Raw genomic sequence first — 14,875 nt, forward strand, 5'->3', positions numbered from 1 at the left:
TCAAAAGACCGCCGAGGCCACGGGAGACAGAATACCGCCATTGCCTGCGGTATTTCTGTCTCCCTATTATGACATTTCCGCTGGGCCAGTGGACGGTAACAGTGTTACCGTCCGCTGGCCCAGCGGAAATGTCACATCAACATTGCAGCCGGCTCGTTATAGAGCCGGAGGCAATGCTGATGTGCAGCGGGTGCAGTAGCACCCGTTGCGCATTTCACTGCCCGAAATTCGGGCAGTGAAATGCGCAACGGGGCTATGCCTGGGGGCCCCTGCACTGCCCATGCCAAGTGCATGGGCAGTGCAGGGGCCCCCAGGGGCACCCCAAGTCCCCTTACCGCCGGCCTTTCCATGGCGGTGTGTGCCGCCATGGACAAGCCGGCGGTCGGGGACTCATAATCCCCAGGGCAGCGGTGCATGCACCGCTGCCCTGGGGATTATGACCGCCAGGCGGAATCCTGGCGGCAAAGTGGAGGGGCCGGCGGTATGGCCGTGGCTTTTCCGCCACGGTCATAATTGCTGGCGGAACACCGCCAGCCTGTTGCCGGTGTTACCGCCAACATACCGTCGGCCGCCAGGGTCGTAATGACCCCCTAAGTGTGTGGGCACCCTGGCACTAGCCAAGGTGCCCGGACATCGTTCAGGGCAAATTCCCCGGACGTTGTGAGTGCGGGGACACCATTACACGCGTGCACTGGACATAGGTCACTACCTATGTACAGCGTCACAATGGTAACTCCGAACATGGCCATGTAACATGTCTAAGATCATGGAATTGTCACCCCAATGCCATTCTGGCATTGGGGAGACAATTCCATGATCCCCCGAGTCTCTAGCACAGACCCGGGTACTGCCAAACTATCTTTCCCGGGGTTTCACTGCAGCTGCTGCCAACCCCTCAGACAGGTTTCTGCCCTCCTGGGGTCCAGCCAGGCTTGGACCGGGAAGGCAGAACAAAGGACTTCCTCAGAGAGAGGGTGTTACACCCTCTCCCTTTGGAAAAAGGTGTCAGGGCTGGGGAGGAGGAGCCTCCCCCAGCCTCTGGAAATGCTTTGATGGGCACAGATGGTACCCATCTCTGCATAAGCCAGTCTACACCGGTTTAGGGATCCCCCAGCCCTGCTCTGGCGCGAAACTGGACAAGGAAAGGGGAGTGACCACTCCCCTGACCTGCACCTCCCAGGGGAGGTGCCCAGAGCTCCTCCAGTGTGCTCCAGACCACTGCCATCTTGGAAACAGAGGTGCTGCTGGCACACTGGACTGCTCTGAGTGGCCAGTGCCAGCAGGGGACGTCAGAGACTCCTTCTGATAGGCTCTTACCTGTGTTGCTAGCCTATCCTCCTTCCTAAGTAGCCAAACCTCCTTTTCTGGCTATTTAGGGTCTCTGCTTTGGGGAATTCTGTAGATAACGAATACAAGAGCTCATCAGAGTTCCTCTGCATCTCTCACTTCACCTTCTGCCAAAGGATCGACCGCTGACTGCTCAGGACGCCTGCAAAACCGCAACAAAGTAGCAAAGACGACTACTGCAACCTTGTATCGCTGATCCTGTCGCCTTCTCGACTGTTTTCCTGGTGGTGCATGCTCTGGGGGTAGCCTGCCTCCACTCTGCACTAGGAGCTCTGAAGAAATCTCCCGCGGGTCGACGGAATCTTCCCCCTGCAACCGCAGGCAACAAAAGACTGCATCACCGGTCCTCTCGGTCCCCTCTCAGCACGACGAGCGTGGTCCCTGGAACTCAGCAACTCTGTCCAAGTGACTCCCACAGTCCAGTGACTCTTCAGTCCAAGTTTGTTGGAGGTAAGTGCTTGCCTCCCCACGCTAGACTGCATTGCTGGGTACCGCGTGATTTGCAGCTGCTCTGGCTCCTGTGCACTCTTCCAGGATTTCCTTCATGCACAGCCAAGCCTGGGTCCCCGACACTATAACCTGCAGTGCACAACCTCCTGAGTTGTCCTCCGGCGTCGTGGAACTTCCTTTTGTGTCTTTGGGTGAGCTCTGGTTCACTCCTCTTTGTAGTGCCTGTTCCAGCACTTCTGCAGGTGCTGCCTGCTTCTGTGAGGGCTCCCTGACTTGCTAGGCGCCTCCTCTGTCTCCTCATCCAAGTGGCGACATCCTGGTCCCTCCTGGGCCACAGCAGCATCCAAAAACCCTAACCACGACCCTTGCAGCTAGCCAGGCTTGTTTGCGGTCTTTCTGCGTGGGAACACCTCTGCAAGCTTCTTCACTACGTGGGACATCCATCCTCCAAAGGTGAAGTTTCTAGCCCTCTTCGTTCTTGCAGAATCCACAGCTTCTACCATCCGGTGGCAGCTTCTTTGCACCCTCAGCTGGCATTTCCTGGGCATCTGCCCAATCTCGACTTTGTTGCGACTCTTGGACTTGGTCCCCTTGTTCCACAGGTACTCTTGTCTGGAAATCCACTTTGGTTGCGTTGCTGGTGTTGGTCTTGTTGCAGAATTCCCCTATCACGACTTCTGTGATCTCTGGGGAATATAGGTGCACTTTACACCTACTTTTCAGGGTCTTGGGGTCGGCTATTTTTCTAACCCTCACTGTTTTCTTACAGTCCCAGCGACCCTCTACAAGTTCACATAGGTTTGGGGCCATTTGTGGTTCGCATTCCACTTTTGGAGTATATGGTTTGTGTTGCCCCTATACCGATGTGCTCCTATTGCAATCTACTGTAATTCTACATTGCTTGCATTACTTCCTTTTGCTATTACTGCATATTTTTGGTATTGTGTGCATATATCTTGTGTATATTTGGCATCCTCATACTGAGGGTACTCACTGAGATACTTTTGGCATATTGTCATAAAAATAAAGTACCTTTATTTTTAGTATATTTGTGTATTGTGTTTTCTTATGATATTGTGCATATGACACCAGTGGTATAGAAGGAGCTTTGCATGTCTCCTAGTTCAGCCTAAGCTGCTCTGCTATAGCTACCTTCTATCAGCCTAAGCTGCTAGAAACACCTTTTCTACACTAATAAGGGATAACTGGACCTGGTACAGAGTGTAAGTACCCCATTGGTACCCGCTACAAGCCAGGCCAGCCTCCTACAGTACCCTCTTCGGGTTGCAAGGCGGTTGGGGCAGTCTTAAGCTAGAGTTACTCAGGACCCTAGGTGGTTTCTCCGCTGCCTGCCTTGTGGTCTCAGGTCTCACTGCAACTGCTTTTAGTGTGTGCTTGTCACTAGCATCCCCTTGCAGGTTGCTGTAGCAGTGTAATGTTTCTCACCACCAATGGTGGCTCCTGGGCCTTGCTTTGCAGTCATGAGTTGTTAGTATATTCTGTCTAGGTGGTCGGGTGTGGTGGCAACCACTATCTGCCCCCTTGGCATGGTCTGCCAAGGCGGTTCAGCCTCTTGATGGCACATGCTCTGCTCTTTCATGGCTCCCTAAAGTCGCAGGCCCACCTGCAGTAGCACAATTATTTGGGGCTGTCTACGGGGGATTCTCCCCACGGGCTGTATCTTTTTCTCTCAGGGTGCCGCTTTGCCCACTACGCTCCGCCGGGGCACCCCAGATCCTCCCTCTTGTATATAGCCCCCCCCCCGGCCTTTGCTCTGCAGTAGTCTTTGCCAATTCACCATAGCTTCCTTCGTCTGATATAGTTCTAAAGCATCACCCTTTATGTCTCTTGAGTGTAGTGGGTGTATATTATAATGTTCATACATCTGTTTGGCTTCTGTAGTTCTGTACAAATTGTCCTATTCGATTTGCTTTTCCAAACTATAAGTATGTGGAGGAGATGTAATTTGCAACGTCAAAATCTTGATAGTATATGCTGTTTTTCTAAAGTTAGTGTAGGACTTTCTGAACTTATTCTATGCTAACTAAATTATGACTTTTTTTTTTTAGGAATTCCATTGCCTAAAACCACTAATGGTTCCTCTATTTTCCGTTCAATTCTAAGAGTGGTTTTGTTTTGGTTTCAACCTAATATAGTCAGTAATATTGTTGACTTGTCCTGAATTAGAGTGAAGTAGAGCACAATTTAGTTATTCCAATTGCAATGATGATGTTTTCACAAAGTATAATGTCCACACAGAGGGGAGGGGTGCTGAATCAATATTCACACTCAGAAACTCATCTGTCACCTATAGTATAGGTGGGAGGTCGAGACACTAGGGAAGGAATTACGTCAACTCAAGATTCAGTCCTTAGGCTGGCAGTATTCACTTGCGGACAAAGGGCCACTAGAGAAGGAAGTGCTAGCGAAGAAAGAGCAACTAACGTCTATACTGGAAGCATGAGTAAAGGCAAGATGGCAGGCAAGTAAGCTAGCTCACTTTGAATATGTGCAAAGTGCAGAGAAATTGTTCACCTGGAAAACTAGAATGGATCAGTCTAGAAATGTAGTGCAGGAAATAAAAGATGAAGCAACAGGGCTCATGACTTCTAACACCGAAGATTTTGCAAATGCATTTTTTCACAGATTTATATGCAGAAAATGTCAAAGTCACAGAGGAGAAGGTGGGGGAGTGGCTTCAGGGAGACACACTTAGCAAACTGACAGAACACCAGAAAGTTGCACTTAGACCAAGAGATAGAGCAACAAGAGATGATGCAAGCGATTACCTTGATCAAGAGGGGAAAAGCAGCCCTGCCATGCCAGGTGGCAGGGGCTCTGGTCCACAGAGAGCAGAAGGGCTTCATGAAGGGTAGATATCTCCATGAACTGGCACACAAGTTGGTATGTGCGATTGACCTGGGCACCACAGTCGGAACACCCCTGGGGGTCTTTATACTCGATGCCAATAAGGCATTTGATAGGATAAATTGGTCCTACCTGAATGCAGTTTTGAAACGTAACAGTTAAGGAGAGAACTTCCGGATTGTGATTCAGAGGATTTATTCAAGGCCCTCGGCCAAGATACCTATAAAGGGAAAATTAAAATCAGATTTTAAACTCATGAGAGGGACGCTGGCAAGGAAGTTGCGGGGGGGAGAAGATGATAACTCCTTTTAAGTTTGAAATATGGGAAAAAAAGATCGCCGTGCATGCGGACGATCTGGTGATATACACAGCAGAGTGACAATCATTGCCATTGGCACTACAACAACTAGTAGGAGACTTTGGAAAGGTATTGGGATAAGTTGTGAACTCCTCTAAGGCAGAGATAATGATCTGGAATATGGGGTGGGCATATCAAGGAGTCAAGAATAAGATAAAATACCTTTGGATCACAATTAGACAGGATAAAGCTAGGACTGCAAAATTCAACTTTAAAAGTGTGATGAAAGGGGTGCAGTGTCTTTTGCCAAGTTGGAATCACCTACCAATGACCATCTTTGGTCAGGCTAATCTGATAAAAATTTCCATTTTACCAACATTTACCTTTCTTTTTAATTCCATCCATTTGTTCATTCAAAAAAGAATGGCTGGGAGGGTTGCATGGGTTAATTTGTCTGGACATCAAAAGCCCGGTGAATCTCATGAAAGAGGCTCCACAGAAGACAGGAAAAGGAAGGGATTGCGCTGCCAAACATTCAGGTGTATGCTTGGGCCTTTCAGTGGAAGAACTGTAGATGTCTACTTAGGGAAACTGTGCTACGGGGCCGCCCATTTAAAGCTATGCCGAAGAGCGTAAGTGTGGGGGAGGGGGCGAATGCCACATTCTTTACAAGTTTGGGGATGTAAATATTTATTTTAAAAAAGTAAGGCTGAAAGTGGTTGCAAGCAATGGCTTACCTTTGGGTACAGGTACCGAGGGCGACAAAGCTGCATATTATAGCAGATACACACTAGTCTGGGAGTCCGCCAGTACGCCTGAATGTTAGAAAGATAAACTGGCAATGTTCATCAGTAAGATGGAGTTGCAGTATTGGGGGCAGTTACTGCAGGATGGGGAGTTAATCCCAGAGGAAGAACTAAAAAAGGGAGCTCAGGGCAAAATCAGTCTTCAAGATGTTGAAGTTAAATAGCCAGTCCCCAGATCGGAGGCTGCGGGCAGGTACTCAAACAAACTTGAACAGAAGCTAATGAGGGGGAAAATGAGAAAGAGAGAGGTTTTATGTTGGTACTAGATGATTTTAGAATGGCATGGCTCGAACTTCTCTCTTCTAGATGACCTATGAGGAAGGAGCTTGTCGCAGTTACAGACTCAAGATTTATGGCAAGCATCGATTTGCTTAGTTTATACCACAGTCAAACCTACATATCTGAGAAGGAATCACCTTTTTTCCTTCCATAGAGCCTTTTGGTCCCCGAATAACATTTTGAAGCTGGGGAAAATGGTCCCAGACTGCTGCATGAAATGTGGCCAGGAAATGGCTGACGACATTCACCTTTTTATGGAGTTCCTCAGATACAACAGTTCTGGGACGATGTTAGTATGAGTGTAAAACAAATGGTCCAGGCAGATATCAAGGTAAGCTTCAGTTTGATAATTTTTGGGACAATGGAAGGCGCAGTTAAGCTGAATAAAAGGGATAGCAAACTGGTGTTTTACTTGATTTTGTTGATGAAAGGGAGATTTGTAGGAAGTGGGTATCAAGAGACTCCCCTACTGTCACTTGAGTAGCTCAACTCAGTGGTATACACCTCAAAAATAGATATCACCCCACAGAATTCTAAGAATATCACATATCTGGACCCACTGAATACATGGGTGGGCAGGGGATGTGATGGAAAGACAAATATCAAGGTCTAATGATTACATCAGACCTTGAATCCAGCTGGGTCTGGTAAATTCGAAGGAGGTCGATAATTTCTTCCAGGCTTGTAAGCCTAGAGCCCCAGGTGGACAAGATAGACGATATTAATGGGGCTGGAGGCATGTAGCTAGAAGTGAAAAGGTGAATGAGGTCTTAAAAAAGGATTCTGTTTTTTTCCTGCAAATCTTTACTAGTTATAGATTTTTGTTTGACTTGTTTTTGTTTCTTCCCCTACCACATTTCCATGTAGGACCTCATAACATCATTCATGTGCAGCTTAAAGCACACAATTATTCTGTTGATGGTAGCTTTTTCCAGAAAAGTATGGTTCAGAGATTGACGTATGTCTCCGAGTTAACTGAAAAATGTTATAGAAGTTTAGTCTTGACAGTTGTTTCTTACGTAGTTTCTATATTTTATAGGTTGTAATTAAATGGTCAAGGGTTTTTACTCAATACGTTTTGTAAATGAAGAGATTTCTTTCGACTTTAACATGTTGAACATATTGTTTTTGTATGAGTTTCTATGCCTTTTTCCCTCTGAAAAGAAGTGTTTGAAGAAGCTTTTTTAGGACATGTGTTTTATAATGCTTTGCAGTTATACTCCTAATGTTGTCTCTTCTTGTGAAAGTGTATACTTTTCTTGAATAGGCAGGATTTTCTTTGTTGGAACACCTAACAGTTATTAATGCTCTTTTTGTGAATTGGTTGTTATTAACCTTTTTCATACTAAGGTTATGGTGTGTAGAAACATTAGAAAATTGTATTTTAGTCTCACTATCGTTTTTGACTGGGTGTCCTCCGTCTCTCTAATCAATTATTCTTTTTCTCCACTCTCTGTAGTATCATTTTCTTTTTTTTTGTTTCTCAAGATTTAGCTTTTTTAGGCATTTTGACCAATAAGGGTAAATTTGTTTTGCAAAAGACATAACGGAGTATTGGTTACAGTATTATTTTACTTATTTTCTTGTTTTTCTTTGTTACAATATTCCATATAAAAATTTACCTATTCTATGTAGAAACATATAGATGAAGGTGATGAGGTATAATTTTCAATTTCTCCGTTATGTCTTTGAAGAAGAAATAAGCTTTACTGCTTTCCAACAGTGAGCAGAGTATTTATGGTTGTTGCTGGTATTTAGCAGTATCAGGCTGTGTTTATAGCTCACTGTGTGTTATTAATGAATCACGTTTTACTTCTTAATTTCATTTCTTATCTAGTTTTCTATTTATTTTCATTGTCATACGACCTGAAATGTGTTTCAGATTACTTTCTAAACCGTGGTAAACATCATTGCTGCAAACTAGCTAATGTTCCTTTCTTACCTCATATTGGCATTTGTTAGACTTGTGCTACATTAGTAGCCCAAATGGTATTAAAGCCAATAAATGTCCTCCTTTCAATGTAGTTTTCTAATGGCCAATCCTCTAACTCTTTATGTATTTGTTTGTCTGCCTCTGTGTCCCTTATTCCTGTATATGACTGTATGTGCAAGATGGTTAGGTCTGGTTGGCTGGGCAGTTTCATTTTTTGGGCCAGACACTGTACTAAGAAAAATGCTGAAAATAGTTTAGGTTTGAAATGAGTTGAAATAACATGGATTGGCGAAAGAGGTTTCAAATGGAATCAAGTATTCCCTCTAATTTTCTCTGTTAGTAATTGTGACCATCCCCATTTCATGATTATACAATGATATAAGACACTCAACTGGAGTGAGATTGGAAATTGAGATTAATTAGACATTTTCTATTTTAATGTCTGTATTTCCAAACACACATTTTGTGTTCTCAAATATTTGTCAGAGACAAAAAGTGTAAGTGGTCTACTATAAGTGTTGCTAAGTTGTTTGAAAATACTCGAAGACGTGAACAAGGCAGTGTCAGTATTCCTTTGTGATTAGAAAATGTCTTCCATTTTTCATTTAAATATAAAATATGACAATGTAGTGCTGTATTGTCCTGATGGTGTTAATTTTTCAACCTATGGAAACTATATTTTTATTTCAAACCTAAAACCTTGGCTTGACAAACAGCTATAAATATGGTTTTTTTTAAAGGCACTTTTAAGAGACACTCTACTATGTCTTATTGTACTTTGTCATATATAATTGTTTTTTTTTATTTCAATAGGTACAGCAGTACCTATTGCTAGATAATTTCACAAAAGTACAGAGGCATGTTTGGCTTCCATTTACAGACTTTGCTAAACTGTTTCATTTCTTCCTATACATTATGAATGCATTAGTAAGTTATATTTCATGTCACAACATAGAACGAAGACAAAGTGTGGTTCAAACAATATGCCTGCCTTTCCATTTTGCCAGGGCTTTGATTAACCAATAATATTGTATTTCATCATCGTCATGTACCATGGTATGCTGTAAGTGTACTAAAGTATACCGTGCCAATGCATCATGAACATGTGTCCTGTATTACCTAAAAACAACTGAACAAATTCAGATTGAATAAAAAAAGGACCCTTTCCACACCATAGTATATATTCCTGACAAATTGAATGCATATCAGTGCAGCCTTTTAGCGCTGCGTCTGTCTAAAAAGTCTATGGAAAATACATTGGTGGAAAAACTTGTTTAAGGAACCCCTACCCAAGCCTTTAAAGAACACAGGGACACCATCCCCTGGGGCCGGAGCAGTTACTGGTGTGGCCAGGAGCCTACCTATTAAAAAAAGAAGTTTCTTTGCATGCACTACTGTGCGCAGGGTGAATCTGTATTTGCTTTTAACTGGCAGGAGCAATTTTTAAATCTTTCACCAAACAGGATCAAACATGCCTCCCTGCATGCACTGGTGCAGGCAAGGAAGGCAAATCTGCTCCCACCCGATGTGAAACTTTAAAATGAACCCACAGGCTGGTAGAAGACTTCTGTTATGTTTCCCTGCCTGCACTCCTGCAGACAAGGAAAAATAACAAATAATGCTCCTGTCTGGAGGACTTCCCTGGACTTTAAACTAATATGATGTGGGGGGCCATGTGCCCCAAACAGCCCCAGGCACCACCACCTCCCCAGGGCTACAATAAAAGAGCAAAGGGGGTCCATTGTGGACCCCGAGCCCAGGGGACCACCACCTCCCTAGGACAATGGTCATTGGACGGGGGACATGCAGACCCCATCGTGGAGCCAACAATGGCCCTGGGTACCACCACACCTCAGGGCCGGCTCTTGGTATCTCTCTGGGTGCCCACCCCCAGCACATAGCTGTTTGGTTTTGCTCGGTGTGAGCTGACAGCTCCCACCTAGCAAAAGCGAACTTTGGCTGTCATTATGACATTGGCGGTAAATCACACTTAAACGCCACGATGACTGCAGCGAACTTACCGCGGTGGATATCCATTCACCATATTATGACACACATACACCAATCCGGCACTATCCAGCCACAGACACAATTCCGCCACACCAAAAGTCAGTGATAAAGTGGCGCTATCAAAACCCACACCATTACATTCACAGAACAACGCCCATCACATTATGACCCACAAATCACCACGGCGGACATTCAACAGTGGTAAACCATTGGCGGTACATACCGCCACGCTCAAAATACACACACACAAACAAAACAACACCACATTGGCCAATTCAAACAACACACACCTGACACCCAAACACACACCGCACCCACACACCCACACCAACTATAAGACACACACCCATATTACCCACAACACTAAAAACCATTGGCACGAGACAGACACCAAGACCACAGACACAACCAGAGCCACACACCACTTACACCTATACACCACCCACACACCCCACATCACACACCCCAACACATTACCCAACACACCCTCACCTACACACGTCACACAACACCCATGGCACCACAAAGACACCCCCGATTCACAGAGGAGGAGCTAAGGGTCATGGTGGAGGAAATCATCAGGGTAGAGACACAGCTATTTGGAGCACAGGTGCAGCAGATATCAAGAGCTAGGAAGATGGAGCTATGGCGGAGAATCATGGACAGGGTCAAGGCCATGGGACAGCATCCAAGAACTAGGGATGACATCAGGAAGAGGTGGAACGACCTAAGGGGGAAGGTACGTTCCATTGCAGCAAGACACCAGCTCGCTGTACAGAGGACTGGCGGTGGACGCCAATCTCCTTCCCCACCCCCACAACTAACAGCATAGGAGGAGCGAGTCTTGGCAATCCTGCATCCTGAGGGCCTGACCGGAGTAGGAGGAGGACTGGACTCTGGTAAGTCAACTCTCTACTACTGCTACCCCCCCCTACCTGCATGCCATCACACATCCCCACCCTCACCCTCACTCCCATCACTCTACCATTTCCCACAAATCCCACCATCACATCTCACTCATCCCAATGCAAAGCTCTGTATGCCATACCAATGCATGGACACCACTCACAGCCCTGCATGGACACCCATCACTAAAGCATGCACACTAGAGAGAATCAGCTATCCCACCATATACCAACTTACACAAGTGAAAGCTGCCAGGGCAAATACAACCAAAGAGGGCAAGCTAGGGATGCACAATATGTCAGACACAGAAAAAATAACACATCATTTACATCCCCACAGGTTCCCCAGCCAATGTCAGTGGAGAGGAGGTGTCAGCAATATCCAGTCCCCCAACAGAAGAGGCACACAGTGATGACAGCAACTCTGGTCTTCAGGATCTGGATGACCAACCTGGCCCATCAGGGACCTCTGGACAGCCGGTTACCCAGGCCCAGTCACACACCACCACAGAGCCTCCCCCATCAGGAAACACCTCCACAGCACCCACCCAGCGTACCCATACCTCTGTCCCCAGGACACGTCAATCAGCAGTGTGTCCACCTCTACAGGGACCCCAGGCCATACCTCATACCCAAGACAATCAAGGCCCTGGGGTCAGTGGCAGTGAGCACACGGTTCATGGGACAGAGGCACAGCCACCAGGGACACTGGGAGGACTGCTGTGTGCCAGGGGGAGGACAGGCCCAGGGAACCGACTCTCCAGGAGGCACTTGCAGAGATCCTGGGAGCATATCAACATTCCCAGGACACGATGGGCCAGATCTTGGACAATGTGCAGGAGAACAGGCGGCTGCAGGAGGGGCAGTACCAGGGGATCAGGGAGGAATTGCAGCCCATTAACACCACCCTGGTCTCCATAGCAGGGGTTCTGGCAGACATGGCCAATATTATGAGGGAGGCAGTCACACAACAGCGGGCCCCTGCCACTAGCCAGACATCTGAACAGCCTTCCACCTCCGCTGCCTCTAGTGGCCAGGAGGCCCCGTCACAGGACCAACATTTGTTAGACTTGTGCTACATTAGTAGCCCAAATGGTATTAAAGCCAATAAATGTCCTCCTTTCAATGTAGTTTTCTAATGGCCAATCCTCTAACTCTTTATGTATTTGTTTGTCTGCCTCTGTGGTCCTTATTCCTGTATATGACTGTATGTGCAAGATGGTTAGGTCTGGTTGGCTGGGCAGTTTCATTTTTTGGGCCAGACACTGTACTAAGAAAGTACGTGCTGAAAATGGTTTAGGTTTGAAATGAGTTGAAATAACATGGATTGGTGAAAGAGGTTTCAAATGGAATCAAGTATTCCCTCTAATTTTCTCTGTTAGTAATTGTGACCATCCCCATTTCATGATTATACAATGATATAAGACATTCAACTGGAGTGAGATTGGAAATTGAGATTAATTAGACATTTTCTATTTTAATGTCTATATTTCCAAACACACTTTTTGTGTTCTCAAATATTTGTCAGAGACAAAAAGTGTAAGTGGTCTACTATAACTGTTGCTAAGTTGTTTGAAAATATTTGAAGACGTGAACAAGGCAGTGTCAGTATTCCTTTGTGATTAGAAAATGTCTTCCATTTTTCATTTAAATATAAAATATGACAATGTAGTGCTGTATTGTCCTGATGATGTTCATTTTTCAACCTCTGGAAACTATATTTTTATTTCAAACCTAAAACCTTGGCTTGACAAACAGCTATAAATATGTTTTTTTTTTAAAGGCACTTTTAAGAGACACTCTACTATGTCTTATTGTACTTTGTCATATATAATTTTTTTATTTTTTTATTTCAATAGGTACAGCAGTACTTCTTCCTAGATAACTTCACAAAAGTACAGAGGCATGTTTGGCTTCCATTTACAGACTTTGCTAAACTGTTTCATTTCTTCCTATACATTATGAATGCATTAGTAAGTTATATTTCATGTAACAACATAGAACGAAGACAAAGTGTGGTTCCAACAATATGCCTGCCTTTCCATTTTGCCAGGGCTTTGATTAACCAATAATATTGTATTTCATCATCGCCATGTACCATGGTATGCTGTAAGTGTACTAAAGTATACAGTGACCAATGCATCATGAACATGTGTCCTGTATTACCTAAAAACAACTGAACAAATTCAGATTGAATAAAAAAAGGACCCTTTCCACACCATAGTATATATTCCTGCCAAATTGAATGCATATCAGTGCAGCCTTTTAGCGCTGCGTCTGTCTAAAAAGTCTATGGAAAATACATTGGTGGAAAAACTTGTTTAAGGAACCCCTACCCAAGCCTTTAAAGAACACAGGGACACCATCCCCTGGGGCCGGTGCAGTTACTGGTGTGGCCAGGAGCCTACCTATTAAAAAAAGAAGTTTCCTTGCCTGCACTACTGTGCGCAGGGTGAATCTGTGTTTGCTTTTAACTGGCAGGAGCAATTTTTAAATCTTTCACCAAACAGGATCAAACATGCCTCCCTGCATGCACTGGTGCAGGCAAGGAAGGCAAATCTGCTCCCACCCGATGTGAAACTTTAAAATGAACCCACAGGCTGGTAGAAGACTTCTGTTATGTTTCCCTGCCTGCACTCCTGCAGACAAGGAAAAATAACAAACAATGCTCCTGTCTGGAGGACTTCCCGGGACTTTAAACTAATATGATGTGGGGGGCCACGTGCCCCAAACAGCCCCAGGCACCACCACCTCCCCAGGGCTACAATAAAAGAGCAAAGGGGGTCCATTGTGGACCCCGAGCCCAGGGCACCACCACCTCCCTAGGACAATGGTCATTGGACGGGGGACATGCGGACCCCATCGTGGAGCCAACAATAGCCCTGGGTACCACCACACCTCAGGGCCGGCTCTTGGTATCTCTCTGGGTGCCCACCCCCAGCACATAGCTGTTTGGTTTTGCTTGGTGTGAGCTGTCAGCTCCCACCTAGCAAAAGCGAACTTTGGCTGTCATTATGACATTGGCGGTAAATCACATTTAAACGCCACGATGACTGCAGCGAACTTACCGCGGTGGATATCCATTCACAATATTATGACACACATACACCAGTCCGGCACTATCCAGCCACAGACACAATTCCGCCACACCAAAAGTCAGTGATAAAGTGGCGCTATCAAAACCCACACCGTTACATTCACAGAACAACGCCCATCACATTATGACCCACGAATCACCACGGCGGACATTCAACGGTGGTAAACCATTGGCGGTACATACTGCCACGCTCAAAATACACACACACAAACAAAACAACACCACATTGGCCAATTCAAACAACACACACCTGACACCCAAACACACACCGCACCCACACACCCACACCAACTATAAAACACACACCCATATTACCCACAACACTAAAAACCATTGGCACAAGACAGACACCAAGACCACAGACACAACCAGAGCCACACACCACTTACACCTATACACCACCCACACCCCCCACATCACACACCCCAACACATTACCCAACACACCCTCACCTACACACGTCACACAACACCCATGGCACCACAAAGACACCCCCGATTCACAGAGGAGGAGCTAAGGGTCATGGTGGAGGAAATCATCAGGGTAGAGACACAGCTATTTGGAGCACAGGTGCAGCAGATATCAAGAGCTAGGAAGATGGAGCTATGGCGGAGAATCATGGACAGGGTCAAGGCCGTGGGACAGCATCCAAGAACTAGGGATGACATCAGGAAGAGGTGGAACGACCTAAGGGGGAAGGTACGTTCCATTGTAGCAAGACACCAGCTCGCTGTACAGAGGACTGGCGGTGGACCCCCATCTCCTTCCCCACCCCCACAACTAACAGCATGGGAGGAGCGAGTCTTGGCAATCCTGCATCCTGAGGGCCTGGCCGGAGTAGGAGGAGGACTGGACTCTGGTAAGTCAACTCTCTACTACCCC

This window comes from Pleurodeles waltl, chromosome 6, assembly GCF_031143425.1.
Source record: "Pleurodeles waltl isolate 20211129_DDA chromosome 6, aPleWal1.hap1.20221129, whole genome shotgun sequence".
Lineage (NCBI taxonomy): Eukaryota > Metazoa > Chordata > Amphibia > Caudata > Salamandridae > Pleurodeles > Pleurodeles waltl.